Genomic DNA, 9,869 nt, shown 5'->3' with positions numbered 1-9,869 from the left:
CGCCTCCCCCTTCCCAAACCGAATTGGACAAGGGGTGGGGGCACGGCCCCCCTTTCCTTCTCCCTCTCCCTCTCTTTCCTTCTCTCCTACTCCGAGTAGGAAAGAGGAGGGGAATCCTACTTGGACTGGGGAGTCCTAGTAGGATTCCCCACACCTGGCGCGCCCCCTTAGAGCCGGCCACCTCTTCCCTCCCGTCCTTTATATACGTGGCCAGGGGGCACCCCATAGACACACAAGTTGATCTCTTAGCCGTGTGCGGTGCCCCCCTCCACAGATTTCCACCTCAGTCATATTGTTGTAGTGCTTAGGCGAAGCCCTGCATCGGTAATTTCATCATCACCATCATCACGCCGTCGTGCTGACGAAGCTATCCCCCAACACTCAGCTGGATCTAGAGTTCGTGGGACGTCACCGAGCTGAACGTGTGCAGATCGCGGAGGTGCCGTACCTTCGGTGCTAGGATCGGTCGGATCGTGAAGACGTACGACTACAGCAACTGTGTTGTCATAACGCTTCCGCTTACGGTCTACGAGGATACGTGGACAACACTCTCACCTCTCGTTGCTATGCATCACCTAGATAGATCTTGCGTGCGTAGGAATTTTTTTGAAATGATTGTGTTCCCCAACACCTTTAAATGGGAGGAAGTTTACTTGGGCTAACAACCAGCCTGAACCCATATATGAAAAACTAGATAGAATCCTAATCTGCCCAGATTGGGAGGATCATTATCCCCTGACTGAGGTGTATGCACTTGAGAGAGAACTGTCAGATCATACTCCCCTGATCCTTGATACAGGGGAAAACACATATACACCACCTATTTTTAGATTTGAAAACTCCTGGATGATGAGGGAGGGTTTCAAATATTTTGTCATTAGAACCTGGACTGCACACTACCATGGTGATACTATGGAACAGTGGCAGAGAAGAATGAGAGTGTTTAGACAAAAAGTAAGAGGGTGGATTCTTAATTTTGATGCTTGGTATGGGAAAATTAAAAAGGAGATTTTAATGAAATTAGATGCAATAAACAAAAATGCTGAGGTTATGGGCCTCTCTGCTCTGGACAGAGAAGAGCAAAAAGACTTAAGGGCCCAATTACACAGACTGTTAAAACAAGAAGAAATGAAATGGCTACAGAGATATAAAGACAAAGAAATTAAAGATGGAGATTGTATTACAAAATACTATCATGCTAAGGTGAATGGTAGAAGGAGAAAACACAGAATTCTATCTTTAAAACAAGAGGAAGGAGTGGTTGAGGGACAAGAAAATCTTATTAGATACATTACTGATTTTTACAAAAAAATTGTTTGGTCAACCAGACACATCCTCAATCCAACTGAATGATTTGGGGGGGGGGGAATCAATTACTAGGGAACAGGCTGATGAACTAATTAAACCTTTTTCAATGGAAGAACTTCAGGAAGTGGTTTTTGGGATGGAAAAAATAGAAGTCCTAGCCCTGATGGATTACCAGTGGACTTCTATCAACATTTTTGGGATACTGTCAAATGGGGTTTGATGAAACTTCTGAATGAATTCCATGAAGGTAAGTTGGATATATCTAGGATCAATTATGGGATTATCACTTTGGTCCCAAAAAATGAGGATGCTAAGCAAATCCAAAAGTTCAGACATGTATGTTTATTAAGTGTTAGCTTTAAGATTGTCACTAAAGTATTGATGAATAGGCTGGGTAGGATCATAAAACCTATTATCTTACCTACTCAAACTGCTTTCATCAAAGGGAGATACATCATGGAGGGAATTGTGATCCTCCATGAAGCTCTTAATTCTATACACTGTTAAAAACAAAGTGCTATGATGTTCAAAGTAGATTTTGAGAAGGCATATGACAAAATAAAGTGGCCATTTGTTTACAAAATGCTTAAAATGAAACAATTCCCTGATAAATGGTGTGATCTGGTCATGCACACTATGATAGGAGGGCAGGTGGGGATTAAGGTGAATGATAGGATTGGCCCTTACTTCAAAACTTATAAAGGGTTGAGGCAGGGGGATTCTATGTCACCATTACTGTTTGACATAGCTGCGGATGCCTTGGCTATAATCTTAGATAAAGTCAAACATGCAGGTTATGTCAAAGGGGTGCTGACTGAACTTGGGGACAATGGGGTGAACATGCTGCAATATGCAGATGATACCATTTTCCTTCTTGATGATAATGAGGAGAGTGCTAAAAATCTTAAATTCATTCATATCTTTTGAGCAAATGTCTGGACTAACTATTAATTTCCACAAAAGTGAGGTGTAACTATTTGGGGAGTCCAAAGACAAAGGAGAAATATATCAAGAAATTTTTACCTGTAACAAAGGGGAGATTCCATTCAAATATTTGGGACTGCCTGTTACCAATGTGAGATTAGGAAATAAATTTTGGAAGAGCATGAATGAAAAAATAGAAAAGAGATGTGCTTGCTGGCAAGGAAGGTTATTAAATATAGCTGGGAGAGTAACTCTAGTCCAGGCCTGCCTGACAAATATGCCTATGTATAAGATGTCCATCTATCCCCTGCCAGTAGGGATTAGGAAGAAAACAGATTTCTTCAGAGCTAGATTAGTCTGGCAGGAGAGTGAGGATAAAAAGAAATACCATCTAGTCAACTGGAAAACATGTTGCTTGCCAAAGGAATTGGGTGGCTTAGGTATATTGAATCTTGAGTATATGAATAAAGCCTTGCCGGAAAAATGGCTATGGAAGCTAGAGACAGAAGATGGGATGTGGGCCAAAATCCTTTTAAATAAATATGTTAAAGGAAAATATATATATGGAAATTAAAAGAAGCCTGGTTATTCCCAGTTTTGGGGAGCCCTGATGCGGATCAATGACATTTATTATAAAAATGTTAAGAAAAATTAGGAGATGGAATAAATACTAGGTTCTGGGAAGACTGGTGGGTAGGATCAAAACCATTAAAAGAGGCCTATCCAAGCCTGTATTTCATCAGTCTAAACCATGAAATTTCAGTGGCCCGGTCCATTGACATGAGATGGGAGGGTTTTGAGTTTAGAAGAAATTTATCTGAAGACAAAAGAGCTCTACGGGAGAGTTTGAAAACCAGATGTGAAGAAGTGAGAATGTATGAGGGCAAAGATCAGCCGATGTGGATGCTGACAGCCAACAGACAATTCTCTATGAGGTCGTTATATCAATAGTTAGTAAAAACAGATGTAGGCTTCCCACACAAATTCCTTTGGAAGGTGAAAATCCCAGCGAAAATTAAGATGTTTCTATGGCTGATTGCCAGAAAAAGTATACTAACCAGAGATAATCTTGTAAAAAGAGGGTGGAAAGGGGATCAAATATGTGTGTTCTGTGGCCAAAATGAAAATATAGATCATCTTTTTTTCTCTTGCTCCACTGCAAGGCTACTCTGGAGCTTGATAAAGTGCTCATTCAATTTAAAAACAACCCCAGATGGGGTTGATGATTGTCTGGGCACCTGGATTAGGAAATTCAAAAAAGAGGATAAAAATTAGTGCTAGTTGGAATGTCTGCAATTCTCTGGGCTATTTGGAAATGTCGAAATGATATAATTTTTCAAGATAAATTGGTCAATGATCCCATGAAGTTGGTAAAACGAACTTGTAATTGGATTGTGGATTGGGCTATTTTGCAGAGAAAAAAACCAGGACAAAACCTACTGATGATGGGGGCAAGGCTAATCGGGCGAGTAGCAAGTGAGATCTATAGAGCTTCGCAGGGATGGAGAGCTGGAGTTCCTCGCCTGACGAACTGAAGATTTCGTTTCCTGATGTTAGCTCGATTTTACTCTCTTGCGTAGTCTGCTGGAGGTTACGCCCTCTCTGTCAAATGGGTCGCCTATGACCCCGAAGAACTTAAGCTTGATCGTTGCCTTTTGAGATGGTTTCCTTGGATATTGGTAGTTTTAAGTAGGTTGCACGTCTGTAGTGAACTGATACTGGTGATGGTTTCGTTAATGAAATCGGAGCCCCCCTCTTTTGCTCAAAAAAACTGGCAGCACCTTCTTCCCTGTGAATTCTCGCGAGAAGGCGCCATGGTTCCTACGCCCACCGGTATAGGTGAGCCAGCAGCCGCTCTCTCTCTCTCTCGCTCTGTGTGTGTGTGTGTGCCGTGCAGCCATGGTTGTCGGGGGAAATCTGGAGTCATGAGGGTAAGGAACAAAACCTAGATCGGGGTCGTTGCCTCGTTCGGCATGGAGATTGTGAAGAGGTTCCGGCGAGGCGATTACCGCGCCCGTGGATTCGCGTTCCATCTCGCAGCGGCATGTTCGGTTCATAGGTTAACGGCCGCCTCCTCACAACAGTGGCGAGTATAGGATCGTAGAACTAAGGGAGCAACAATTTACATGCACAACGCATGCATAACATAACCTCGATACATATGTTTGAAAACTGTACTGGAAGTGTTATAATTTGGTCTCTATATCATTAAGCTTGTAGTAATCCAGTGTTAAATATATGGTATAAATTGTTTTGCATAGTTGTAGGGGGTGCCTCACAGCCCCTAAAACCCCTCCCCCTCGGCCTCCGTCGAATCCAAAAAAGCCGGCACACATCCTCAGCTAGTCACATCAGATCCACCATCTCGCAATACGCTTACTTATGTTTTGGTTTATCTGCAGAACTTTCTTACAAAATCCCAAACATAGTCAAGCTGTTGTTCGAGACACCCTCTGGCTTCGCACTTTTCTCTTTTGATAAGAGATACCTCGACAAACATATTGAGGTACTACCCGATTATTTGTTCTTTCTTCGGTGCTGAAATGTGTCAAGCATCGTCTAATTAACCTTTTCTGTTTTTCTTCAGGACATCTGGGTATACTTCGTGGGTGAATATTGGCATCAAAATGTTTGTAACCCCACCATTTTCCTCTTCCTTACTAAGACTTGTCAGTAGTAATGCTTGCAGAGTTCACCACATGGCTTCCACATTGCTTCCATGGGGGGGCCTTATTATCCATTAGATTTTACTTCACACTAAAGTGACAAACATTGAGAAACGTATCCTGCAAGTGTGGTGAGCTATTGGGGATTGTGGAACCTATTAGGGTTACTAAATGACACGATACTATTGTTAAGAATGCCACCATCTTTTTTTCCTAAAAATATCGAACAATAAGCGCTACGTAACGCATGAACAGGTTCAGAGTTCTACTGAATAGATTTGAATAAAACAAAATTTGAGCAAGGCTATGTATTTCTGGCTGACACAATACTATTGAATTACCACGCAACCTGTCACAACTGAGGCACATTTCATAATATTAGTATTTGACAAGCTTTGTGTTTTTGTCTCTAACATGCTTGCCTTTGTTCCTCAGATCATCTGGCTGCATGAATTCCAAAAGTTTGAGGACAAGTCGGACGCCATTGACCTTACAAATGGAAAATAGGCAAAGACATGAACATGCTGATCATGAACTACTACTACTCTGATGACAAACTAATTGTTGGAAGCCTTGCATATAAAGAAATAATTGAAGAATCACTGGTTTGTGTAACTCTGTAAGCTCCCTATTGTGTATGCATGTGCAGCAGTACAATTCACCACTTTCTTTTTCAGGGGCTAACATGTGTGTACAATGATGACGCTGTGACGGAGGTGATGTGGGGTGTGCAGAATATCATGCATACTTTAGTGCCTCAAGAACAATATGAGATTAGTAAGGAGGACCTGATCCTGAGCCACGGGCTGAATATGGTCTTAAATCTACATGACATTGTAGTCAAGAAAGATATGGTGAGTTATTAGTGCTTGTCCTTCTATTGTCTGATACACAATGTTTTCTGCTTTATTGCTGCTATCTCATCATATAATGTTCCTTTCTGGTTCCATTCTGCACTCACAACACTATATTGCCAGTGACAAAATGTTTTTGTAGAAACATTGTTATCATAAGCTGACATTTGAGACTCTGAATTTGTTTGATTCATCTTCCAGAATATGCATGTTTCTTTTTTTCATGTTTCTTTCAGCGATTAAGCAATGCTCGTTTTTGTCCAGATTAATGAGTGTATTATTGAGAAGGCCAGCAAGGTGCATCATATCGACATGCGTGAAGAAGAACATTTAGTTTTCTTGCACGAACGCTTGCTGAGGATTTCAGGACGTTTTCCAAAGTCGACATCGAGGAGTGGAGCTTATTCAAACTTGCGACAGCGTTGAAGTTGATGTTCGATCCTCATGGAGGGCTTAAAGCTGGTGATGCAGATGAGGTGAATTATAATTCCATCTGCAAAAGCTTCGGTTATGTTTGATATTCTGGAAAGTTGTCATTTATCTATGGTCTGAAGTACATGTTTGTTTTCTTCAGATGTTCACGCGTGCTGAGCTTACAATGATGTCGCGTGATGCGCCTCGATACCATGGGATGATAAGTAAGAACATTGTCTTGGCAATCTACAATGATGTTGTTACTCTCCAAGAGGACAAGGTGAAGTTGCTTACTAGTAGAAAAAGGGTCAAATGTTCAGCTCATTAGCCCCGGTTTATATTTAAGCCGACACTAATGTGACCATTAGTGCCGGTTCCAACAGCTAGGCGGGCCGCTCTCATTAGTACCGGTTCATGCCGAACCTTTAGCACCGGTTCGTGCCACGAACCGGTACTAAAGAGAGTAGTGGCGGGATGTTGTCAGTCTGTGGCCCCTCCAGCACCTTTAGTACCGGTTGGTGGCACGAACCGGTACTAAAGGTCGTCCTATATAAACCCTTCGTCCACCCGCGAGCGAGCGAGCTCTGTTTTCCCCCTTTCCCCTCTCCTCTTTGTTCTTCCCCTCTATACCTCGAGCTCATCACACATTTTTCCCAAAATTTGTCAAGATTTGATGGCCCCCATCCATTCAAGTGATCACAAAGGTAAGCAACTTTGTCCTTTCATCTCTCATTGCTAGATTAGCTCTTGCAATGCTTTATATAGTGATTAATTTGTGGGTTTTAGTAATTTGGGAGGAATTAATGTGGTAGTTTATTTGATTTATATGAAATTTTGAGCTCAAAATAACTCTTAGATTGCATATGTAGGTGTGGTTTACTTGGTGCCTTCCCGTCTCCGTCCTAACCACCGTCGATCGTCCGCACCGTCCTGTCGCCGGCACCACCTTGTGGGGTGAGCCTCTTGTTTCTTATCTTTTTTATATTAAAAAATCATGTTTGTGTGATTTAGATATATAGTTACTTGTATAATTATCTTACCCGTACGTTGTTTGTTATTCATAGTGCCATGGTTTTGGTATCTTTCCCCGTCGGCCCTCGTCCGGGTTATGATTCGGATGTGGCATATTTTCTTTTATAACTATTTGTTGCATTTCGGGTTTATGACTAATTATGCCCATCAAGTTGACATAGATATTTTTTATCTAGGAGGTATGTGAGCCGGAAATTCCAACCGACCCTATTGTCGAGAGGTTAAATTTAGTTGAAAGAGAAAACGAGTATTTGAAAGAAAAATTGAAAAGAATTGAGGGGGAGAAGATGGAATTGGAGTTGCATGTTGCCGATGTTGTTGATGATCACAAGATCAAGATGGAGAAAAAGCGCTTGCAGATTAGAAAGATTAGAAACTATGCCATTGATAGTGAGGCTTGGTATCATTATGCCGTTGGATCAATTGTTACCTTAGTTGCGATCTTGATCGCATTTTTTGTTGCATTTAAATGCTTTAGCTAGAGAGTTATTTGTATGTTTGTTTTATGAGAATAAGTGTTGTATGAACTTGTATTAATTTGGTCTTTTTGGTGCTATGTAATGAAGATGAGCCGGCAATGGATGTATGATAACCGATGCTCTCCCCATTTCGTTGATGGTGTGCATACTTTTTTGCTTGTGGCTGAGGCAAACAAGCGGGCGGATGGTTTTATGCCTTGTCCATGTGCTGGCTGTAAGAATGGTCAGAATTACTCTAAGTTAAAAACCATTCACGTCCACCTGTTTAAGTCCGGTTTCATGCCCCACTTTAATGTTTGGACCAAGCATGGAGAAAGAGGGGTTATGATGGAAGACAATGAAGAAGAAGAGGACGACGATAGCTATCCTGGACATGGGTTCCCTGAATACGATGATACAATAATGGGGGAAGAAGTTGAGCCAGCAATGCGGGAAGAATCTGAGCCGGCAATGCGGGAAGAAGCTAAAGAAGAGGCATCAGATGAGCTAGCTGATGATCTAGGTCGGGCCATTGCTGATGCAGAGAGAACTGCACAAGTGAAAAGGAGAAGAAGAAGTTGCAGCGCATGTTAGAGGATCACAAGAAATTTTTGTACCTGAATTTTGAAACTGACAATAAAAAGTTGGGCACCACACTGTAATTGCTGCAATGGAAAGCAGAGAATGGTGTATCTGACAATGGATTTGGAAAGTTGCTGGTAATGTTAAAGAAGATGCTTCCAAAGGACAATGAATTGCCTGAGAGTGCGTAAGAAGCAAAGAAGATTGTCTGCTCTCTAGGGTTAGAGGTGCAAAAGATACATGCATGCCCTAATGACTGCATCCTCTACCGCTGTGATGCCCCAAGACCGATGCTCTAGATGCTTTCCTTTTATCTTAGTTGTTGTCGTGTGTTTGCTATGTTTGTTGCATTATCATAATGTTTTGCATATTTCATTTCTATATGTTTATGCCATAATCATGATGAGTCCCATTGTCATATTATGCTTCTTGCATCATGTTCATCATCGGTTATATTGCATTGCCATGCATATCTCTTGTCATATTGCATTTGGTCATTCATGTTGCCATGAGCATCATGTGCATTGCAACTCCTTCTCTTTGATCCTTTGTATTTTACTCATTGCTGAACTTCAACTTGGTTTCGCCCAAGTTTCCAAATCCCAAAATGCTACTTCCTTCATTCCCTGCTCTTCCTCTATTTGAGTTGCATTTCCACTTATCCAATTCTTACCCAAACCCTCTTCTTAATGCAAGTTTTATATGTCCAGCCACCCTCTAAAATTTTGTCCCAACCAGAACTCATTGATAGGGTTTTCGAATTCAACATATTGAACTCAATTCATTATGTTTGGTTTTCATACTTCCTCCATAAATTTTCATCTTGTGCCCATAAATCATATCTATTATGTAGGGCCATCCTATAAAAATTAAGCCCATTTGGGTTCGGTTTGGTTAGGTTATAAATTCATGCAAGTTTGGATTAAATTCGAACATGTTTCAATTTATAGTCTGTAAAATCCTCACACCACTTTTCTTTAATTGGTCATATTCCAAGGACTCCAGATCTATTTTTGTCTCTCCCTAATTCCACTGCATTTATGCACATTCCATTTATATCTTATAAATGGATAAGAGGAAACAACAGAGGAGGAGAGTTTCAGTCGAGGCCCAGCTTCTCTCAGCGGCGCCGCAGCCCACTTGGGCCTCCCTACCTCCCGCGCCGGCCCAAGGCCAAGGCCCAGTCGAACCCCTCACTTAACCCTGGCACGCCCGATCCCATCTCCCCTCTCCCATCGATCTCCCTCGCGCCGCCAGGAGACAGCGACCGCTGCTGCCTCGCTCGATCTCCCTTTCCCCTCTGTAACACCCACAATGCGGCTATATCTCCCACGTGTCGGGGCATGACTTAGAGGCATAGCCGCATGGTAGGTTTGCCGCAAGAGGGGTAATCTTCACACAATCCCATGTACAGAATAAGAAAGGGATAAAGAGTTGGCTTACAATCGCCACTTCACACAAATAGAAGTTAACATACATCATCAAGAATACAATCAAGGTCCGACTACGGAACCAAAATAAAAGAAGACAACCCCTAATGCTAGATCCCCAATCGTCCCAACTGGGCTCCACTACTGATCAACTGGAAATGAAGCAACACAACGAACAAGATCTTCATCGAGCTCCCACTT

At 41.9% G+C, this 9,869-nt stretch overlaps 1 long non-coding RNA gene across 4 annotated transcripts; it reads left to right on the top strand.

The window, feature by feature from the left end:
- The first annotated feature begins 496 nt into the window (after positions 1–496).
- On the top strand, positions 497–7,419 carry LOC125531748. Of its 4 annotated transcripts, XR_007293493.1 has the most exons (9): positions 497–4,071; positions 4,635–4,738; positions 4,820–4,861; positions 5,334–5,503; positions 5,576–5,752; positions 6,017–6,228; positions 6,327–6,870; positions 7,036–7,120; positions 7,375–7,415. It is a non-coding gene; the product is annotated as an uncharacterized LOC125531748 (long non-coding RNA). The 4 variants fall into 4 exon arrangements; XR_007293494.1 differs by having other exon boundaries at positions 497–4,738; positions 7,378–7,419; XR_007293492.1 differs by having other exon boundaries at positions 497–4,738.
- Positions 7,420–9,869: the final 2,450 nt, after the last annotated feature.

This window comes from Triticum urartu, unplaced genomic scaffold (genome assembly GCF_003073215.2).
Source record: "Triticum urartu cultivar G1812 unplaced genomic scaffold, Tu2.1 TuUngrouped_contig_7997, whole genome shotgun sequence".
In the NCBI taxonomy this organism is placed as follows: Eukaryota; Viridiplantae; Streptophyta; class Magnoliopsida; order Poales; family Poaceae; genus Triticum; species Triticum urartu.
Note: the sequence above shows the minus strand (reverse complement) of the source record. Positions and strands in the feature narration are given on the sequence as shown.